This window comes from Pezoporus wallicus, unplaced genomic scaffold (assembly GCF_028554395.1).
Source record: "Pezoporus wallicus isolate ANWC-B61680 ecotype Strahan unplaced genomic scaffold, APGP_CSIRO_Pwel_v1 contig_7506, whole genome shotgun sequence".
NCBI classification, from domain to species: domain Eukaryota; kingdom Metazoa; phylum Chordata; class Aves; order Psittaciformes; family Psittacidae; genus Pezoporus; species Pezoporus wallicus.
In genome coordinates this window covers 2,481,207-2,504,746 of record NW_026637546.1, presented here as the reverse complement: position 1 = coordinate 2,504,746, position 23,540 = coordinate 2,481,207, and the positions used below count along the sequence as shown (strand labels likewise).

At 43.1% G+C, this 23,540-nt stretch overlaps 1 long non-coding RNA gene across 1 annotated transcript; it reads left to right on the top strand.

Moving 5' to 3' along the window:
- Window positions 1-4,846: 4,846 nt before the first annotated feature.
- LOC130597534 (uncharacterized) lies at window positions 4,847-22,162 on the top strand. The gene is made up of 3 exons (XR_008971792.1): window positions 4,847-5,018; window positions 11,465-11,537; window positions 21,958-22,162. It is a non-coding gene; the product is annotated as an uncharacterized LOC130597534 (long non-coding RNA).
- Window positions 22,163-23,540: the final 1,378 nt, after the last annotated feature.

The window sequence follows — 23,540 nt, the reverse complement described above, 5'->3', positions numbered from 1 at the left end:
CCTTGGAGGAATCCTGATTCTTCATCCAAAATATTCGGTACCACTGATCTGTATAAAATCACATAATACTATGGTTTGACACCGCCCTGAAATTTCTTCTGTCATGTAATACATGACAGCACAAGAAGACACTGAACACTCATGCCTGGGAGAAGCTTCTGATTTTATGCAGAAAGAGTTCAAATAAAAAACAAGCTATGTCAAACTGTAGAAGCCAGTGCTATAAAGTAATAACACGTTTGGGTTTATCGTCTTCTCTGTTAATGTGTGAGGACCTCTCCTTGGATGTCCGTAGGACAGGAAGTAGGTATTCCTCACAGAATTTGCTGTGCATTTCTTCATAATGCAGGTGTAAAAGGACTGATATTTTACCAAATTAAAATTGTACCTGAGTCATTAGGAGCAGGGGTTCATTATTATCTCTACAGTAAATCATGGTGGATATCATTAAAATCTCATCTTTATCTACATGTCTGCCCATCATTTTGTGGTTTAATTCTAGGAAGAAATCAATTTCACTGAAAATACTTTCGATAGTGGATTTTACTTTTCAAGCAAACAGAATGTTATTCCATTTGTGAAAGTGCCAGTGTTGATGTCATTATCACTTGTCTTAGATAGAAATACTACTCACAGTCGAAAAAAAAAGAGTAGCTGTGAGATACCCTGGGAACTTCCATGCAGGTGGGTGGACTAGGAGAAGCAGGACACTCTGAAACTCCCCTCCTGTCAATGAGACTGCATGTGAGAGGGTCAAAATGCTGGGTGGGAATGGGCTGACACAGACAACATTCAGTTTGTTTAAAAGAAACTTGTTCACTAAAGGCAAAACATCTCTCATTAGCATGCCCGGTCACTACACCCATAGTAAGCAAACTTTCTGGGATGAAAAATTCACAAACACCCTGTATAACAAAAGCTGATTTCTACAGATAAACACACCCATTCATCTAGGAACCACAGTCAGATTGTGGTATTCATCTGACTGTAAGGAGGGAGATGGGTACAAAGAGATAGCCAGCTCTCAGAGAACTAGTCTTACCTTTCCTCTGATTTGTTGTTGGAGATTTTTTAATCTTCATCATTTTGATCTTCTTCCGAGGGATCATAAATTGCAGAGAAAGCTCTCTCACCTGCCCAATATTTTAGAATGGTGACAGCGACATAAGTCAATACCTCCTCCTTCAATCATTTACACAGTGCTTCAAGAAAATGAGACAAAATGACAGCCAACTCCTATGACAGCCACTCTTGCTGACAAACCCTGCAAGCCAGGAGTAAATTCAATACAACCCACCATTTTTGTTCAGATCGTCTCTCAATATGAGCTGTTGCTTTCTTACTTTTCGTACTGTAGCTTATATGGAACATAGTCCTCGGCCAGTAAATAAAGGGAGATCCTCAGCACTGTACCAGCAGCTCTTTCACCAATTAAAGATGCTGCAAGCAGCTGGGAGAAAAATGCTGCACCCAGCCTGAATGGGTGAAACCCTGACTGTGGGCCATGCCAAGACCCCCTGCCTGTTGTCATGTCTAATGAGAGGCAGGACAGTGGCAGAGCTGCTGGCACCTGCCCTGGGATGCTCACCCCAGATCTTGTGACACATGGCCCACTCTGCAACACCACCCATTTCAAAGCCAGAGTAACACTCATGCACCATGGCTCTTACAAGTGTATTTAAGGGTCTCATTTTTCAAACCATATGCTGCTGTTACTGCCCTACAGCCCCTTCAGTATTTCTACTGACTCTTAGCAAGGCAACCCACTGCCTTTTACTGGCTACAAAACCTGCAAAATGGGGAAAGCACAAGTGTCATGACTGGCCACAGGTGTAGGGCTATTGGCTGCCCTTTGTGTGCAGCCCCTAGCCCCAGCAGATGCTGGGACTTCCTTACCCTCCCTGGGGCAGGACCAGGCATGACAATAGCACATACCCACCCCAACAAGATGCCAGGTGTGGGGGTCAGAACAACTGTTCTGTTTAGCGGTGAGAAAAATATAAGGAGCTCTAGAGCATAATTCATGATAACCTCAATCCTACATCACTACTGGGATAGAATAAAGACCTCCATTCTTAATTCCTGAAGAGAACACCACAGCAGTAAAGCACAGTCTCTGCCCCAGCTCTCCCCCATTAGCCAGAAAACCGAGGGAAATAAAAAGATATTTTAAAAAAGCTCTTTACAAAATTATTCTCAGAACAGGCTACTTTGGTCTGAGCCCCAGAGAACCCTAGGAGAATCTGGAAGATGATCTGATCTATGTCCACTGCCCATGTTGACAGAAAAACTATCTGTGGTGAGTTAAAGCAAGGTGCACGTGATGCTTCTAAGGGCTTTTCCAGCATCCCACAAAGGGAGAGGTCCCTCCCCACATGGGAATGTCAGCGAACAGCCACAGCTCTGCTGAGATGGAGGAGCTCCAGCTGAGGAAGCCATTGCCAGTGTTTGCATTGGTCTTGGTCATCTGTAAAGGGAGAGGGGACCAGCATTTAGTGTTTCTGGAGTTTCTCAAGAAGAAATGAGAAAAAAGTCTGAGCAGACAGAACAAAGCTCTCCCTCAAATCTCCCGGCTGTCAGATTTGACAGGACAGCTAAGGAAAAGGAGAAAAGCAATCAGGAACTGAGAATCCCCTGGAGCAGACTTACAAAATGTCTGGAAAATATGCTGTCTTGGCCTGAAGTGCTCCTGCTTCTCATACCGGGTATAAAGGAGGGAAATCTGCCAGGAGCTGTCTGTGCTGGAACAGGATGGCAGAGGATTCCAGCTTAGATACTCAGTGATGTATAAGTGGATTTCTGACCATCCTAGAGCTGCTGGTTTTTAAACAGACTGTTCAGGCGACACTGCACCTGACCTTTCCATCCTGAGCAGCTTTGCTGCTGTGACTTTGATCCTTTCTCATGTGCTCTCATGCAATATGTTTTCTCTCACAATCCACGTATGAATAAGATACGAACAGGTGACCCCGTCCTCACACTGCATTTCTTTGTGTGATGTAGGTACTTTGGCACATGTGCAGTGTTTTGTCTGAAAGAACAACCTAGGAAGAAGAAAACAGGAGCCATAGAGTAATAGTACTTTGCATTTCCATAACCCACTGTGCCAACGGCCTTCAAAGTACATGTGAATGAGATTCAGAGATTTGTTGCAACACATTTACTCTTCTGCCAACCAGCATTATCCTGTTATCAATATTCTGCAGACGCCTGCCCTCAGCTTTTGTTATGTTTGCGCCTGCATTGAACATCACCACTCCCTTTCCTTGGAATGGCTGTAGTCAAGCATAATTATGCAAAGCAAACTTGTCAGCTCACACAACAGCAACCTCTGAAAAGTGAAATCTCTACACTTGCCTCTTAGAAGCAAGAACATCACAACTCTTTGGTGTTTGATTTTGATCTCACACTTGTTCCCTTCTAATGGAATTTCCTTGACTTCAAAGTAGAGATGATATACATGGGAATGAGATCCTTTTATGGCCACATAAGTGTAAACTGCTCTCTGGCAGTCACACACATTGCTCCAGCAGAGTTATAATAATCACACCAAGACTGAGGTCTTCCACTCCTTCCATAGCTGACTTCCCACTGAAGACTTGTTCACAGTATATGTGAATCCTTCACTTTCCAGTGTCTGACACAGCATCAGCACCAGTGTGATTAACCCAATCACAGAAAAAAGTACCATGATGTCAGATTTTAAATCTGGCTTCAATGCAGTAAGCTCAGCACTCATTTCTAGTGATGAGCTGGAGAACAAAAACATGACAGCAGTCTGAGAGTCTGAGAAGGGCTTAATCATCACTAAGAATAACTGCAGCTTCCAGCTTGGAACTGTGGATCTGGTTAAGCATTATTATGTGCTTGTTAAAAAAAAAAAAAAAAAGAAAAAGCAAAAAGCTCGTATCAAATAATAGTGGCAGGAATGACTAGAAGTTCCTCCATCCTCCAGGTACCTGCAGAAGAGAAAGTGCGCACAGTTTTCTTTTCACATGCATCGTTTACAATGCTGAAAGAGCCAATGCTTCCAACTTTCCAAGGGAAATCTTTTATCGCTTTATCTCAGAGCTATGATTAAACACAGGGCCATTAAGAAGATGGATATCAAAAGCTGGCTTGTTATTGCTTTTATATGCTGTGTTTTCTATTCTGGGAGTAGGCACAAGGCAAATTTTATGGAGTTGTAACACCCCTCCTCTTGAGGAAGAAGGACAAAAAATACAAAAACAAATATTTATCAGATAAATTATTTTACAAGCAAGTGAATGACTGTATCTAATACTTGTTTGTTCTTAAAAAACCCCTCTAGCAATAGATGCTGGTTAAAATAAGGCGCTAGAATATCAATTTAAGACAACAATAAGATCAAGCCTGATAGCTGGAAGATTCCACAATTAAATTCACACTGATACCATTTGTGTAAAAAGCAGCATGACAGCAACACAGCAAGCTGTAGGAAAAGGACAATAAAGGAAATCAGACGTCCATTGTAAGGCTTCAAATTGCCATCATGGCCAGATGAGCTCACAGGCAGCTTTCCAGGCCCCACCTCACAGAATACAAAGAAAGAGAAGAGCCCTGTACCCCAGGGCGAGAAACTACCTTCCTTTTTCTGCCAAGAGCCACCATGCAAGACACGCGGTTTCCCCAGCGCAGCTGATGCACCGCAAGCTCACGCCCTGCCTTAGACTGCAGTGACTTGTTCCCCCTCCAGGAGCTACTGCCGAGTGTGAACTGTCAGACAAGGAAGGCTGTGTACTGACCCCGTGAGCAGCACACCAACATTTTCACATCTCTGCAAACAGTAACCAATCGTTTGAGGGAAAAGGGCAGTTGGGAAGTTGCTCACAGGCAGGAGACGTCAGGAGCGAGCTAGCCAAGACTCGCTGCATCTTCCACCCAGCCTCTGCTGAGAGTGCTGGCAAGCCCTGCGGGCTCACTGCCTCCCCAGGCTGGATGGAGGGAAACCTTTCCCCAGAGCTCTGAGGAGAGCACTGTCCAGGAACCATCTTTTGGTAAGTCTTCAGCCTGAGAGATGCACTTGCTCTTGAGAGCTGCGTGTTCAACACCACAGCTGGCATCAGTGCGGGAAAATGAGGAATTGATGTATTTGTTCTGTCTGAAAAGCAGTGGGGAAAATGCATGACAGTTGATGAGGGACAGCCAGCAACATACTAGCTCCAGTGTCTTCTGCTGGCCTTTCCAAACTGGATTAAGCTAAACGACAGCAGATCATTAGATTAAACTCTGTGCTTACTACAGAATATGCATAAATATAACCCGCATTAAACTATATGCAAATAACACAGTATAATAGGGAAAAGAAGTAATATCAACGCATGCATAGAAATAGCTACTAGGCTTTTCAGTTCCCACTTTCACCTTTAATGCACTAGCAGTCTCCTAAATATCCCATGCAACCAAGCTCATAAACCCAGCATGTTAAGCAACAGATTCTGTGAGACTTCCTCACTATCCTTAATTATCTAGGTTCATTAAACCCTAGTGATATCACTTCCTCCATTTTCCCAAAGTGTCTCCTGGTAAGGAAAGGAAAACCTTAGCTTCCAAATACAATAGCCTTATCAGCTTTTAAATAAGGTATCCCCCACCCAAAGAGGTTACAATTCAGCTTTCTATCATTGCTGCAAAACTAGCATCCAGAACCATAGTGCACCTGAACTTTCTGCTTCTGCATAGTGCAGTAGGGTTTTTTTTGCAGTGATGACCCCAGAAACCCAAGGCAATCTATGGGTTACCTCTACATAGTCTGCAGAGAAAGTCTGAGAAAATAAGACCATGTCAGCAGGCTAAAATTTGCTACATATACCTTCACCAAAAAGAGAAAAAAAGTGAAACCGCCCAAAAACCACCAACAACTGAAAACAACAAATAACTACAGCGACTTTTTTGTGTGCATTTGGAAAAACTTTCGTTTTTTTTTTGGAAAAACTTTCGTTTTTCTTCCAAAGAGGAAAGAAAGTTTTGCCCTAAGACAGAAAAAGTGGGTGAGGGCTTTTGTTTGTTTGCTCTTTAACGCTAATAATAATCTACAGTCCATGTCAGAAATGAATGCACTATAAACTATAGAGGGTCAAGAAGTGTTTGAGTTTGGATGAAACTCATATTTTTTTGAGGGTTTTCAATGTTTAGAAAACAATGCATGACCTGTGCCTCAGGGGGACAGCATACCCTAAGTGGGGATGAACCACTCAACCACTGACAGTGCAGCTTGGTTTTGGTCTGAGTAGTTTGAGTTATTCTAGTCTAGTATTGAACTGAATTCAATACATTAAAAGAGGAATGATTGAAGGGAAGAAAAAAAGCCAACTGGGCACATTTTTGGACTCTAGCATTTCTCTTTAGTTCAGCCTCAGTTCATCCATGTCTACAGCAATATTATCGTGAAGCATGCAGAGGGCGTGAGCAGGCATCCACCACTGAAAGGGCTGTCCCTGCCTTCAAGGAACTCATCTTTGCCTCTGTTTTCCTGCCCACACTGCTGCCTCCAGCTCCCTCCTCCTGCCCTGCAGCAGTCAGAGGTGTGAGCACTCCCCCTCTCCATCACTCAGTGCCCAGCAGTTAGGCTTGCAGTCAGTCTGAAGTGGGCACTGTGTCAATCAGAGAGTTAAAAATAGAAAAAGGGCTGGTTTATTTTCCCCAGTAGTCTATAATGCTTGTCAAAAATGAAGTGGCTTGTTCTTAAGCTAATGTTTGCCGACTTGTGTTCCTGTACCGGATAGGTAATCACTGAAACCTGTGTTTGCTCTCTTACCCTACCTATTACAATGAACTGAGCAGACCACGATAAGGTTGGTATGTATTTAAGAGCAGGTATAGGTTGTGAGATGCAGGAAGTAAGGGACAAACTTAATGCTGGAATTCATGCCTCCCTTTGTTTAAATCTTGGTGCAGAGGAGCTACCCACGCAAATACTTCAAAGCATGTCAAGTGTGAGCAGCTATTCAGGACCAGCTAAAGCTGTATTATTATTGAATGAGTAACAGCACATTATCACACAATAATAATGGGGGGTGGGGGGTGGACGACACACAGAACGCCATTACAGGCTTTGTTATTATTATTTTGCATTGAATAACCTTACCCTATGGAAATATATCACTCAGCCCTAAGGTACAAAATACCCCCAGATGCAACTGGCACATTTTACTTGTGCTGTGGTTCTTTTGACTTATATGTCCTCCTCTTCTTTCCTCTGATGTGTCTTTAAGCGTGCCTGGTGGTAGGGATATGATAGACTGTAATGGAGGGGAAGAAGCAATGAGGATCTAATACTCTCAGACTGTAATCTTGCCGTCCAATTCAGTGTGCTACCACCAAGTCAAACGTTGATATGATAATTAGCCTCTGGCCCCTTTGTAGCCTGCTTTGCTTAACTCACTGGAGATTTTAAAGATTGGCTCTGGTGTCTCCCTCTGTCATTACTGTTGCTGCTGTCTGAATGCTAACGTGCAATCAACACAAGTAGGAGTACTGGGACAGTCTCGGCATGCAGAGTTAAATCAACCCAAAGGTTATTTGTATCACATTAAATTTTTCCTGCCACTTGCTATATACAACAAGAAGAGGCTCTCAAATGAGGTAATGCATACTGATAATATATTATGACAGGTATAGTAAATTAATTTCAAGACTACTCTAAGGAGTGTGAGAACATACATTTTCTTGCAGTTTCTTCTGTGGAAAGATGGCAAAAAAAATCTCTTTTCTTAGTAATTTAAGAGACTGTATTTGCTTCCAAAATACTTTGATGAAAACTTCAGCTTCTTGACAAGGGAGACTCCACTTGCATGGCCAGAGTCCAGCAGAGCTTTAGCAATTTAAACCAGCTGAAACCATGGCCCATAATACTGTGTTTACACCCTCAGCCCTGGAGAACATTTAAACAGGGCAGATCCAAGTTTCTGCAGCCAATGGAAAGACTAACATTAATTTCAGAACTAAACTGAGCCATTAGCCAAACTAAGTTGATTCATTTTGGATGAAATGAGGGCATATATGAAAACAAGTCAGATTTTCAGTTTTAAAAGCACAGATTTCAGAAGAAGGACTGATTACTGAGGGCAGTCAGGCCAAAGAGTCATAAGATACTTCAGCTGAAGGAGACCTATAATTTATTTTCAATAAAAGCTGTAAGGAGCTATCTGGAATTCACTTCATAAGGAAAGGAGGAAAGAGCCTATAGACCAAAATGGATAGAGTACTACCTTAGAAAGTCCAGCACAGCATCCATTTGGAAAGGAGAAAAGAGCTAATCAGCAATGAAAACTTCATTTTGGAGGCCAGGAAGCACAGGACTGGGGTAAACATTGCCAAAAGTAAAACCAAGTTAAAAGTTTGCAGAGGAAATTAAATAGTAATAATAAAAGGAAATCATAAAAGGTTATTTAGCTATTAAAACACAAAGATTTTGGAGAAGAAAATAAGTAATGTTTTTATACTGAGGGGATTAGAGCTGGCATCGGTGTGTGAACAACCTAAATGAAACTCAGCTTTGGGGTTCTGTAAGAACATTGAATTCTGGAGAAAAGGAAGACAGACATGGGATGAACGTCAGGAAATTGAAAATACCTCCTCAAGGGAGAATCAAAACTGAGAGCTGGATGCACTCAGCCAATGGGGAGCAGATCCCTCACCACAGGACACCCGGAGAGCTGGCAGCCGCTCCAAGTAATTTTGTCAAGCTATGAAGGAGAGGGATACATGTGACTTGAGAGCAGTAAATATAGTAACCATAATTAAGAAAGTGAATTAGCATCTAAAGGCACGTTAGCTTGATTGCAATTGTATGCAAGGTTACGGGGTGAATTTTAAAGGAAAGGAATAGTTATTGACATGATGATTAATGAAAAATCAAGGAAAGAACAGCCTGGGCCTGCCAGCTGGAGGGTACCAAGCCAGCCTAACACCTTCCTGTACAAGAGAGCTCATTGATTGCTTTAAGGAAGGTAATTGCAGCCAAGTCAAGTTGTCTGAACATCAGAGAAGCACTCACGATATGGGAAATCATTACTTAAAATGGAGGGGAAGACAACAAAAAACGCACAAACTGTAGCAAGGGTAAGAAATGGCTTTAAAGGGAGATGGGAGTCAGCTGTGCTGAAGGGAAAATTGTAGCTTTTTCCAGGGGATCTTTTCAGCTGTTTACATGAAGGACTACAGTTGAAAAAGTAGATACATGTTAACGAAATTTGCTCATTAGCCACTTGTAGGAGACAACTTGGCACGGAAGTCATCTGAAGGTGGTACAGGTAGAAACAGATAACCTGAAACTCGACTGTGAAATTTAACACCCATTTCAAGATCATGTCTTTAGTATCAAACAGGAGGATTTCTGCAGTAGCTTGGGGATTTACTCAGGGGATTCTGCAGGCAAGAAACTCTTACGGAGGAGATAAGATTAAAACCTTATTCTGCATCAAAAGACTTTGACTCACTTAGCAACTCAAGGCTCCAGTGTGCTTAAAATATCAATGTCTTGGTTGAGTAGACAGTATAATACAGTGTGCATTCTGGATGCAAAAAACAGGTTTCCTTGCAAACAGTATTAGCAGTCTGAGGGAAGGTGTATACCTGATGGTGCCTATCTTCATCTCTGGTAACACATCTTCTGTTTTCTATCAAGTTGGGACTTCCTCACCTATCAGACCTGGGAAGAGACGAAGACACCTCCACAAGATAAAAGGATGCAGTAGTCAGAGAGACTGCTTTGAAATCTCTAATCATACTTGGATTTAGGTACCTAAAACCTCTGAGTACAAGAAATCAGAAAGCTGTCTTACAGCGGACTAAAGTAAGGGACACGAATTCTACATTAGTGGCTAGATCTAAGGATGAGCTTTCTTAATCTAAGAAACTGAAATAGGGAGACTTTTAGGGAGTTTTTGACATAATAGCCCAGTGTCTAAAGTACTAGTCCAGGCAATGGGCAAGGTTGGCTGCATACCCTTCTCAGCCTGGAAAGCTCAAACCCGTATTTTCCTACATTCTGTAAGAGAGGGATCCTAACCTATAAGCTGTGGATGAATCTGGCATGTGGAGATAGTCCACATTTTGTGTTAAAGCCATGCCACCGGCTATCTGAAACCTGAATATTTGTGAAGGTATGGAAGGAACAAGCAAGAGGGAATGACATTTATTAAGAGGGCTTGACTGAGAAGAAGATAGGCAGGCAGAGCAAACAGAGCCTTGTTACCTTAGGAAGCCGGAATAAATTGTAAAGAGTTTGCTTTTTCCTGGAGACAGGAATGCAACCTGTTTTGTGATCTTTGTTATAAATAAGTGACAATTCCTTAGAAGACCTGGAAAAGAAATGGATGTGTCCCTGTGCATAGTATCACATGATGAAACGAGGCCTGGACCACATCCTTCAGAGGACTTACATTTAAAGAAACACGTCTAGTGAATCCCACATGCACATGCATGTTGTTATGGGTGTCCATATGGCCAGCTTATCTGCCCATCAATTTTGTATGGAATTCACCTCGCCTGGTCAGCAGGCAGCATTTAGTGGAAGTTGGCTCTCCAGGTGCTCCCATGATCAGTAAAACGAGATGAGTGGTTCAGCACTCCTATCTGCCGCACTCATCCCACACTGGGGCAGAGCAGCCAGCCATCTTCACAGGTATATCTGCTGGTTACAGGGAGAGCCAGACACCCAGTTTAGATGTCGTATTCTATGTATGAGAGCTAAGACAAATCCCACCATGTGGATCTTAACACACAAAGATCCAGGCCACAGGGACTTGGGCTCCTCTGGGGTTCAGATGCTTTTGAGAATTACCTGGCAAAAGGCAGGATGGAGAATGAAGATCATCTTGCCTGGGAGAGACTTCAGGCCAAACAGCTGTGGATCAAAGAGTTTAATAGCTCTATCGGCAAAGATGATGGATTTCTGCATGCTCAGCAGACCTAATCTCTTCATTTAACTTAGAAAATTTACAAGGTCTCCTGGCGTAGTTGGTGGAGCTTGTAACCTTTGTGATCAGATGAAGCCAATGTAACATATGTATTATGAGTGCCAAGTAATTCAGATGTTCCTTTCTTTCTTCCTTTAAAACAGAAAAAGAAAAGTAAACAACTATCATTAAGAACAAAAAATAGAGCATTCACATCCCAGGAAATCTCCCAGATCAGAGATCCCACTGCAGAAATAATTCTATCCCACTTATGTTTCTGTTTTCTGTGAGAAGCGTTTATCATCAACATGTAGCAAGACCACAGAGATTATAATTGTTCTGCAGTTGGCAACATTCACTACAGGAATATCTTTCCTGTTTCAGGGCTTGATTTCTCAACCTGATTTTTTTCATTAACTTTAATGCTTCTCTTTTCATTACCCTCCCATTGGGAAATGACTTGACAATTAAGAATGCCAGTTTGATGCAGGAGTTCATTTACCGCACACCTACTCATTTTTCTGTTTGCATTTGTGTAACAGGGCTCTGCATGTGTAGATAACAAAGAAGAGTCCTGCAGGCCTGGGAATAAGTCAAATATAAAGAAAGAAGCAGGTAAGCCAAGCTAACTCCTTGCTGCCAAATAATGCTGAGCTTGTTGGACACATCGGTGGTTTAAAAGGAGTTGAAGTACATTAACAAAGAAAATGCTAAGAGGGAGCAATATGGGGGGTGATGTCTATTCTGCATCTAGAGGGCAGTCCTGGCTGCCCCAGACACAACACAGATGCAGCAGTCCTGGTGGAAGCTAAAACCAACTTCCTGGGCACGTTGGACGCTCAAACATCCCCAGCAAGCGAGTCCACTGCCTACACACACCTCTGGTAGGAGATACCTACAGGCAGTCTCTGGAGGCTGCCACTGAGGTGGGGTGTGATGGGGGAGGGTGGAAAGCATGGCTGCCCTGAAGAGCATTTTCCAAGGCAGTAGAGAGCTGCTGAGTACAGAGTTTAACTGAAAAATGCCCATCTCAAAATTCCTGACATTGAAAAGCAATACCAAAGGCTCAGCAGCACTTAAGGTGGAAATTCTGGTACCAGCTTCAGAGGTTCCACACTGTCACGAGTGTGACCAATGCCCAGGATGAGAAGAGATTAACCACTGTCCTTTCTGTGTGGCACAGATGTACCTGGCATTGCAAAGGTGCCATCACAGAAGGAAGAAACGTCTTTCATCTCTTCTTCAACCTTTCATCCTCAAATACTTCTGAGGTTGTTTTAAGCAACAGAGCTCTTGTGCATCCCCTGGCCTCTTGTGCCAAGGTGAAGCTCTTGTTACATGAACAGCGCCTTGAATGACCTCCAGCACTTACAACACATTGCTTAACTGCACAAAGCCCAGGGCTACAGCAGTTGCACAAGCACCTGACTTTTTTCAGAAGGGGTAGTAGGTACTGGCTTCTAGGAGTCAAGATCCATGAACATTTTCTGGAAGTGCAAATGTGACTGTAAAACCAAGAAGGTCATCATGAGAAAGAAGCCACAGTATTAGTGATGTGACTTTTACCTTTCATCTGGGATGAAATGTGAGGTTTTCTACACATCAGGGATGTCAGGCTCTGAGAGCCACGTTGACTGCATTACTGAATTAGGGCATTTGAATGTGGATCTAAATTTGCAGCATCTTTTCCATGAAGTCTGGAAAAGAAATGCAGTGGAAGTGTCTTTTGTGCCCTTCTTTTGAAACAGGAGGCAAGGGGACCTTGCTGACTGGTAGACCAGCTCCATGTCAAGTCTTTTACAAACAGTACAATCCAGTGTTAGTAAATCAAAACTACTTCTGATTTCTTCATGTGAAAGTGGGTGCATTCTCACTTTTCTCTCTGATTGACAGGCTCAAATATTCACTGTTGCTCATGATAAGCTCTGATACATGCCTAGGCATCAGCTTTAGCAATAGCGTTCTGCCTGCTTCAGCACAAAGTTATTCTGCTCTCCATCATTTGGACCCTGAACACTTTTGAACATTTGTGAAGTGATGCCCAGCAAAAGCTTCATTTTTTTTTTTCTCCCAGCAGGACAGCATTTTCTGCAGAGCCATGGAGGACACCTTATGGCCAGCTGCTGAATTTTCTGCAGTGACCTAATTAACACTGACAATAGGTACCAGTATTAGGCATTGAACTGACCCTATAGGCTGAACCTGGGAAGGAAGGTGCAGTGATTTTTATCACAGTCAAAATGTCACTATAATCCCAGTCCTCTTTCAGCTGTCTCTCCAGTCTACTACAGTTCTGTTATGACTTCGCAAGTTCCAGCATATGCAAGTCTGTAGCCCATCTTTCTGAATTAGTGATGGCTACACAACTTGTATGGCAACTTATTTTATTCTTAGTTTTGGTTAAAATTCACCACTTTTGCTCCCAGCTGAGTCCTCACATCAGGATCCAGGCAAACACTTTCCTGCATCAGTTCAACCAGTTCACCCAGCACACAGTCCCTGGCTGCTTCCTTACATGCCACATCCTGCCAAGCAAGGAGCATTCATAGTCATGAATCAGACCTCAGCACTGTGAGAGTCTCCTAAAAAATCCCAGTAATTCTTTGTAATTTTACTTTTATAAAATTTTCTGGAGTTTCAGCTTGCAAATTGTTTTACAGAAAACTGTGAGGGTTGCTTTTATGTTCCTGTGAACCAGGTTGCCTCATAGAATCATAGACTAGTTAGGGTTGGAAAGGACCTTAAAATCATCTAGTTCCAACCCCCCTACCATGGGCAGGGACACCTCACACTAAACCATGTCACCCAAGGCTCTGCCCAACCTGGACTTGAACACCACCAGGGATGGAGCATTCACAGCTTCCCTGGGCAACCCATTCCAGTGCCTCACCACACTCACAGTAAAGAACTTCTTCCTTATATGCAACCTAACTTTCCCCTAATTAAGTTTTAACCTGTTAACCCTTGTCCTATCACTACAGTCTCTAATGAAGAGTCCCTCTCCAGCATCCCTATAGGCCCCCTTCAGATACTGGAAGGCTGCTATGAGGTCTCCACGCAGTCTTCTCTTCTCCAGGCTGAACAGCCCCAACTTTCTCAGCCTATCTTCATACAGGAGGTGCTCCAGCCCCTGATCATCCTCGTGGCCCTCCTCTGGACTTGTTCCAACAGTTCCATGTCCTTTTTATGTTGAGGACATAGACCTGTACATGATACTCCAAGTGAGGTTTCACAAGAGCAGAGTAGAGGGGCAGGATCACCTCCTTCGACCTGCTGGTCACGCTCCTTTTTGATGCAGCCCAGGATACGGTTGGCTTTCTGGGCTGCAAGTGCACACTGCAGCCGGCTCATGTTCATTTTCTCATCAACCAACACCCCTAAGTTCTTCTCCGCAGGGTTGCTCTGAATCTCTTCTCTGCCCAACCTGTAGCTGTGCCTGGGATTGCTCCGACCCAGTTGTAGGACCTTGCACTTGGCATGGTTAAACTTCATGAGGTTGGCATCAGCCCACCTCACAAGCGTGTCAAGGTCCCTCTGGATGGCATTCCTTCCCTCCAGCGTATCAGCAAAACCACACAGCTTGATGTCACTGGCAAACTTGCTGAGGGCGCACTCAATCCCACTGTCCATGTCAGCGACAAAGATGTTGAACAAGACCGGTCCCAACACCGATCCCTAAGGGACACCACTCGTTACTGGTCTCCAGCTGGACACTGAGCCATTGACCACAACTCTGCATGTGGCCATCCAGCCAGTTCTATATCCACCGAGTGTTCATTTGCAGGGGAGCTCACGCATTCCACTGTTTCTATTGCAGCCTCCTTGGAACCCAGGCTGAAGCTAATGGAGAAGCACTGAAACCTACTGCAGAACTTTTTGCTTTGACCTGCTCTGAGTACAAAGTCAAGTGAGATGATATGGTTAATCTCTACCAGAGAAGGCTAGAGAGAGCATCCCGAGCTATCTAGCTGCCAGCTAATGCTGCCTTGGCAACAGTTTAATGGGCAATGGCCTGTACTTGAATGACTTCAGTAAGAGATGTAATCAACCATTCGCTATCTTTCTTATTTCCGTTAAGTTCAAAGTACTATGCAATCACTTCAATTTTCTTTCAGCAGTGATAAGGCTCAAGAATAAACCACAGAGCCTGAACTTTCAGTCAGCCTCCATGTTCTACCCTGGATTTATCTTCAGCCATCTTCAGGTGCTGTCTTTCTGCCTGACCTCATATGGAACCTGGCCTCCAAGGAAGGTCAAGTGTTCACTTTCATGCTCCTCTGTCCTGAAATGCTTTCCCTGGCAAGATTAGATAAAGCAATTCTTTCTCATTTCAGCCCATCCCAAATAGATGCTTTATAAAGAATCTACTTTTAAGCAATTTTATTTCTCATCTGCTACAGGTTTATAGATTGAGACTATGGCCAGGCTATTTTTGTATTCACTGTGCCAGGAACAAAGCCCAGTAATTTACTCTGCTTGTAGAAAAAAAAATTGATTTTTACCTTAAAAAAGGCATTTAGAGGTTATTGTCAAAAGACTCCTTCTCAGGTCACTACCTGGTCAAAATCTGCAATATGATTCAGAGCCAGATTCAGTAAAAGCATTTAGGGGTGCTGTTTGGTTAAGCACAAATCAAGCAAAATTTGTACTATTCCTGTGTTTTACATAGAACAGTCATCAACAAAATATAGAAGCAGGTGTTGGTCCCACAGGCTGGTATTTTCCCTTCCCTGAGTCTTCTCCACAGGGCACTTCTCTTGCTCACTGTGTGAATCTTGGTTTCTTGGCTGCAAGGGAGAGGGGAGTGCCACCAGTTTTCCTATGGCCTAGACTGGGGACACCAGCTGGGACAGTCTCCTGAGACATGGTAAATGAGGGTTCATACATCTGTGAAGAAAGTATTAAACTTGTCCCTTCCTGTGTGAGTGTCTGTGTCATTTGCCTTCCAGCAAGTTTGTCATTTAAAGGTGGGATCACACACACAGTTTCCACAGTGTGCCTCAGAGCCTGGGGTACTGCAGCAACTCACTCACATGGTGATGCTGTGCCTGTCCAGCTGCTCCTCTGCCCCCATCCCCCAGGCTGTGGCTGTTGGACCCCACAGCTCCTGTCCGAGACCCATACAGAGTGGCTGCTGCTGCCCCCAGACACGAACAAGACCTGGGGTGATGCAGACAGGCACTGGAGCTCCTCCTTCATCCAGCAACTGAACAAACAAGCACCTACTGATGTACACAGCCCACATCTTCAGCCTGGCACTGATTCTGCACCACTTTGATGCTGCTTTGCGGCATCCCATAAGAGAGATTTCCCCATCTCTGCATCTCTGATTGCAAGGCCAAAATGTGACACAGCTGCCCCTCTCCCTTAGCAATCCTCCTCACACTGTGTGAACAGTAGCCAGCATGGAGACAGGCTCTGCCACGTGCAGTGCACTGCTGCTTTGGCCCTATCATATCTCCTTGCCTAGGGGAAATATCTGGATCCCAAGGCAATGCCCCCATCAGTGTGGGGGGCACTGTGGAGGAGCTGCCCCAATCAACAAGAGGCATGTTCTCACTGGAAAGTGGGACAGCAAGGCGAAACTCTGTGCTCTGAGAACTGTTGTCAAATGCTATGACACAGTCATAGCTCCAAAGTGAAATCAGTCATGTGGAAAGCATCTTCAGCATCCTTGCATACTTGTGTATGCACACATACACTCACATGTACCTGCACCCACACATATACACACACCCTCATTTCCTTCTGTGCAGGTATGATCTAGTGCATAGCTACTGGTGAACCCCAGTAGCCAGAGTAAGCCCCAAAAATGAAATACAGGTGTCTTGATTGTATGGAGAATGAGGGATCTTCCTGTGTGTAACAACATGACAGAACATGCAGCAAGGACATGAGAGAGCTTGCAACACACTTTGGAACAGTGGAATTAAGTATTACAGGTAGGGCTGGTAGCTCCACCCATTCTTAAGGTTACCAGACACTTCCCATTTTAAGAGCTTGTTTTCCTTATACACAATATGTTGACTGCATGAACTTCTATTTATGCGTGCCAGACGTTTGCATCAGGTTTCTTCAGTATTTGTTTCTGCAGCTGTAGAAATTGCAGATAGCTGTAGTTCAGGCACTTAAAATGAAAAACAACTGGGAAGACAGGTTCCTTTGCATTTGTCAAAAAAATACTCTTAAGAGGTTTGCTCTGAGCATCTTGAAGCATCCTGTCACCTTTGGAGAGATTTGACAAGTTGAATAAGACTGCTTTCACCCTACATATCTGTTTTCTCCCATGTTGTGAAATTGTTCCCAAATCTGTCCACCTTGTGAGTTTAAAAATCACCTCTACGGGGTGTAGACCTTGATTTTATCAACTGAAATCCTTTAAGCAACACCGGCCCTATACACATCATGGTGTGTTCACACCTGCAGAGCTCTTTGGGCCCCTGTCCATCCATCTTCCGTGGCTGAATGATCAAGTGGGGAGGGGGGGGGGGGGGGGGAACAGTTATCCCCCTTTCGCCTTCCTCACCAGGAGCTCAGAGCCCTGAATACTAGATACAAGCCAAGAAAGCTGATTGCCACCCAGCTGTGCTACATGCACCTCAACACTAACCAGCCCTCACCCTGCTTGAGACAGAAGGGACCTGATGAGACAATGGAACTTGCTTTGGATCACACAAGGGATGAGTGCTCACAGGAGTGAAAGGGACCCAGCCCTCGCAAACACCACATATATACTTGCTCATCTGGGATCTCACGCATCTGCATTTTAAAAATACCTACCTTGACCCATTCTCTGGGGAGAAGGCCACTGCATATTTCTCTGATGTTTAAGCATCTTCCTTTAAATTACAGACTAAATGTCTTTGTGGGAAGTTTGTAACCATTTGTTCTCATGCCAATGCTGCCTTGTAACAGTGGTTTTCTTATTTAAGTATTTTTTCTTAGCTATGTTTATAGGCTGCAGTAAGAGTAGACTGGGCAAAAACAGAGCTGGCATGAGGAGCTCAAAGGGAGAGACTGGTGTTTCAAACAAGGAAAAAGCCCCGATTGAAGTCACTGAACTAGAGATGGGATGAGTGGTTCTGGGTCTAAACCCTAAGCTGGCCATCCACTACAGCTATCACCTAAGTACTCACTGTCCATCCTCTACATCTTTCAAATAAGGGGACCAAAACCAAACCTAACCCAAAAGCAGTGGAGTGTAAGGAATTCTCTGTTGTCATCTGGGCAACAACTACAGTGTAGTACAAACTTTGGGTACATGGTCACAATCTGTTTTTTTCCACAGCATCTGGTTTTTGAAACAACAGTGTGCAAGACAGAGCAACTTCAAGAGTGAAACAAGTGTTCTTCCAATAACAACATGCAAAGTCTGGCTTAAATAGTCTGGTACCTCATATATTCAAAAATAAGTGTCTAAACTTAAGGAATACTCCTGATCCTAATCATTCTGTGCTTCAACTTGCAGCTTTAAAACGGTGGTAACTCATGCCATCATCCTAGAGAGTTAGTTGGAGGATATATCCATTATTGTTTGTGAAGCATTGAGGCTTCATAATGGTAAGTACAACAGAAAAGCCTATAAAGTAGTTAATAACTTCATCCTCACAGCAGGATTTATAGGGATGAGGAATAAATAAGGTATGAAACCTAATATTAAATAGCAAGGATGGGATAAAACAGTGAATAATTGCTCAGTAAGGGGATTCATCTGCCCCATGCACTTAATAAGGCATAGGTATATGGGAAAATTAATATGTGAGCTTCCTAATACTGTACATGCTGCATAAGACACGAAAGCAACAGATGTAAGATCATATATGCAACCTTCATTCTGGAATTTCCTAGATTTTGATTGATTGATATAACAATCTTAAAAATGTGCTTTAGCATGATTATATGTCTTTGTGTATGTTGTGATATAAACATAGAGGAAAAAAGATACACATGTGTTCATCATATTATTTGTACAGCCTCACCGTTGCTGCCTTTTCATTCTTCTGGAAAGCATTATACAGAGTTGCTGTATAAGGCAGCTCAGGTTTCCAATACAATATCCTGGGTTTAAGTGCTTGTCCCACAGAAATAAACGTACGCCAGCCTGCTCAGCAACACAGAGAGGGAGAGCTGCAAAGCTGCAGGCTTTATTAAAACTCTCTCCCACCAGTGAGATTCTGCCCACAGTGTGCTTTTCAAATGCATCAAAAAAGGATGAACTGTTAAAATTAGCATTTTGTCACTACCCACTGAGCCATCAACTTTCTCAACACTGGCCCCCGTCTCTGCCTACAGTGGATTTGCTGTCAGTCACAATGGCATGTGTGCACCCCAGCTGTGAAATGACTGATTAGTTTTCCCCCTATTATGGAACTGACATTGGAAATGGGATCTTTTACCTGGGACTTTTTCACCTGCTCACTCTAGGTGAAAAACCTGTGGAGTAGTGAGCAATGGAGGTCACTGAGTTTTGTTCCCTGCTGCCCCCAGCATGGAGAAGCAGATGGGCCTCAGTGCCACCTTGCTGGAGCATGGCATGGCATCACTTCCAGCTGGCATTAGGAGTGTGGATAAAGGCTGCAGGAGGGCATGATCTGGTGGCTGCTGAGATTTGCAATATCTAGGGCATGTCTTGGAGCTATGTGGTGTCTCCTGAGTATTATTCAAGAAAGCTACTAAATTTGAAATAAATATTTAAAATTTAAAATAAAATCTGCTAAATTTAAAATAAATATTAAAATCAACTTTAGTCCAATGTAATTTGGTTTTCTATTAATACAAACAACTCACATTAAGCATCAAGAAGACCAAAGATATAACACTTTGTGCATTCATATATGTGTGCATATATATATACATATATATGCACATATTTAGGTATGTCTCTGTGTGTTTCATGTAGAGCACAATAATAGCACATATCCTGTTAAGAAGATGGCATAATGTGTCCATATTCCTGTAACTAGCCAAGGGCATCCCTGGGTAGAGCAGGCAGGTTCCCTGTTTCTCAATTCAATGCCACTTTCAGGACTACACTATTCTGTGTATATCCTCTGAATATATGCTGCATATTCAGGATATACACTATTATGGGAAACCAGCTTGTTAACGATACTGGCAACCTGCAGCTCAAGCAGACCACTGTAACTAAGTTATGACTGTCTCCCCCGTTGCAAAGAAGGACTGAGAACTTCAGCTGTGCATGGAAAGGAAAATGCTCACCTTCTCACTAGCACACACTGTACCTCAAGCGCAATGACGTGGACATGGTTGTCCAAGTACACAGCACTAGCTCAGGTTTCCAAGGCAATATCTGGAGCTTAATGTGTAGATGTCTCAAAACACAGGTCCCAGGCAACCTAGTGCAGCAGTATAGATTCAACATTATGTTTAAGGTCATTTTTAATATATCTCCTTTATGATTGTTCTTTTTTTATTTCTTCTTCTGTGCTGGAATAGGTATTTCACATGGTTCCTTTGTTTTCACTCTGAATTTTATAGTTGTGTCTCACTTTTTTGGTTATTGTTGTTGTTGAACTTCCTGCTCTGTTGCAACTTATTAAATTACTCTCTTTTTTTTGACAGGATGGTTTGCATGGTTTCCTGTGTCTCTCTCTGGAGATCAGGATTTCAATAAATACATTTCATGTGGCTCTTGAATAAAAATAGATCTGGAAATCAAAGAACACATCCAGAGGCATAAGAAAGTGTGGGAAAGAGCCTCATTCCCTCTGGAGCAACAGCATCACTTCCCAGAAACTCCTGAGCAGGTCCTTCAGGACCAACAACAGGAGATGAGGCATTTATACCTAACATCACTCTCTCTCCTTTCTTTATGAGTTGCTGGTTGCAGGCACTTATTCAGTTTATTTCTGAGCTAATTCTTTCAGGCTTCTCAATAATTTATGTTTCAACAGTGAAAATTGCCATCCAAAGTACCCCCATAAATTCAGTAATGACACCTCTGCTTTTGAAAGCTGAGACCACAAAGCTGAGACCCAGTGATACAATTCAGTGCCAAACTCTAACTTCTTGTCGGTTCTTTGAGACTTACATGGACAATTCTAATTGTTTATCCTGGCTGACCGAGCCCTGTATGAGGAAACAAAGCTCCCTTTAGAGCCGTTCTGAGTTTCAACTAAGGACTGCTGGCTGCACCAGGCTGCACTGCAAAGGTCCGTGGTTTTGTGGGACTTTCCTCCGTTCCTTTTTATTATCTTCATCTTGGTGAGAAGAGCTGGACATTGCCAATACAACATGACTTGTTGTTGTGCCCATCCCCTCATGCTTGGACATAACCGATGCTATTCTTGGCAGCTGTCAATTTGGATGACAAAACCTCCCTGACACAATACAATACATTGTCTCCACAATACAAAAGTTGTGAATCTTTGTCCCAACTGATTCAATCAGGTGTATGAGAGATATATATAAAGATATGGTAGGTTTCATATGATATCTCCATGCTGCATAGTGCATGCAGTGTCTAATAAAATATTAAACATTTCATTACAATGAGTGATTACTCTAATTTCTTCAGGACCCTTAATGCTGTGGTAATTTGATGAGTGAAGATCTGAAAAATTATGCATAAGAGCAGAAATGATGAAACACACTGCACGAAAAAAGTCTGTAACTTAAACAAAGCCACTACAGTACTTTCAAAAGAACCCTCTGAGTTTTGAAACAAAACAAAGCCATCTCCTTTAAAAACAACATACTTCTGGATGATAATACAACAAACTCCAGTGGTTACACTTTCAGGCTTCTCTACAGATTTATTATTTTTCAGGATTAAAACAGACCTGATAAAACCCAGTGGGATGTGATCTCTGTTTGATCAAAATTATTATTCACTTGAAAGTCTCCTAAAAGGCAGCCCTACTGTATTATCTCTTCTAAGTCCTTCTTATGCCTTTAGACCATAAGGGTTACAATAAATTTGTGTGAGTTACTGTTTTATCACCTACTAACATATTTTAAAAGGGTTTTAAGAGAGAACGAGCTAAACTAACCAACTTGTTTGGCTGTTTTGCAGAAGAGCTGGCTCCCTTGTCAGGGCTCTGAGGAGAGTATGGAGGTCTGTGAGCTAGGAGGCACATCAAGACCACCTTATAGTCCTTCACAGAGCTTCCACACTGACTTGGCATCTCTGAGGAGATGGTCCCAGGAGGAAGTACAGGAAAGGATGGCCATGGAGGAAGTGACCACCACATTCACCTCTCTCCTTTGACAAGCTTTGCTTTTCAGTTTCCCCTTTCTTGTTAGATACCACTAACTGATGACAGCTGATCCTTCAGAAGTGACTACTTGACTTGTGCTCATTCATCTACTGCTGGGTATGCAATGGTGTAGCAGGGTATGAATGCAGGCAGCTACAATTGCTTTCAAATGCCAGTTTGTTTATTTAAATAGGGTAAAGCTGTGCATGGTCTTGAAGTAGCCACTTTTATAAATTAAACTGATAATGACTCAGCTTTGAGGAATGATGCAGCTGTGATGGCATCTGTCCTAATGCCCTTAATGCTCAGCACCTAGCTAATCCCTGTTTCCTAGGGAGTCTGCAGACATCTAGGGTCTAGCCCATGTCAAGGCACATGCCTTTTAACCCTGGGGCCCCTAGTGCATGACCACAGTGCACATCTGCCTAGTGTTTCCTATTCTATGTTTCCCAGGTGCAGTCCTATCTCTTGAGTGTATGTGCATCTTCACCCAAAAGGCTGAATCTTCTGCCCTACAAACTACCTTTGTGAGGTCTTGGACAGACAGGAGCAAGCAGACATGTGGATAAAAACGGCCTTTGAAGAGACCATTTTGTGTTTCCTTACAAAAAAAAAAAGGCATAAGAGATCAGATGTTATTAGAAAAAATAACATAGCCCTCATGCATAAAACCTCCCAACCCAGATGTCCTCTCCTCAGAGATTCCTGGCGCTCTACTGGAGACTGACTTCTCCAGCTTAGAATGATACCCTAAGTCAAGTTTGCATGGTGAGCAAGCCCATGCTACCATGGTCCTTAGCTTCCCCTCTGTCCCTCCCAGCGGTATTTTTTAGTTTGCTTCTTTTTGCCTTGAGGTTGCCAATTTTTCATTTTCTCCAGTCCTGCAGTCAACACAAAAGGCCACATACCCCAGCTTTAGTAAAAGCACAGTCCTCAAGCCCTTCACCATCTATAGGTGATGACAGAGTCCACGCCATCACTTCTGGCTTGGTGCAGACCTGATCCATCTTGCCTGCCTGTGCAGGTTACTTAGGCAGTGACAAGTGCAGCAATTCCCAGGGCAAAAATCTCTCTGTACCTGTCTGGATCCACCAACTGTACAAAAGAGCACCCTAAACTGCTGCAGCAGTCCTGGCACATAACCTGCATTTTTGCCTAAAAGGCCATAGACTATTTTTGCCTAAAAGGCCATACGGGTGGGATTTCTTAGCCTGTTTCATTTGCCTTTCGAATGGGACTTATGTAGCTTAACTGATATAACTAAAAGGTAAATAAATAAAAAAAGACAGCACAGCTCTACACTACAGGCAGTTCAATAGGTAACTGACTAAAAGACTCTATTAAAGGGAACTTAATTTGTAGTCTATTCTCAGTGAAAACACTGAAACTGCTGCAATAC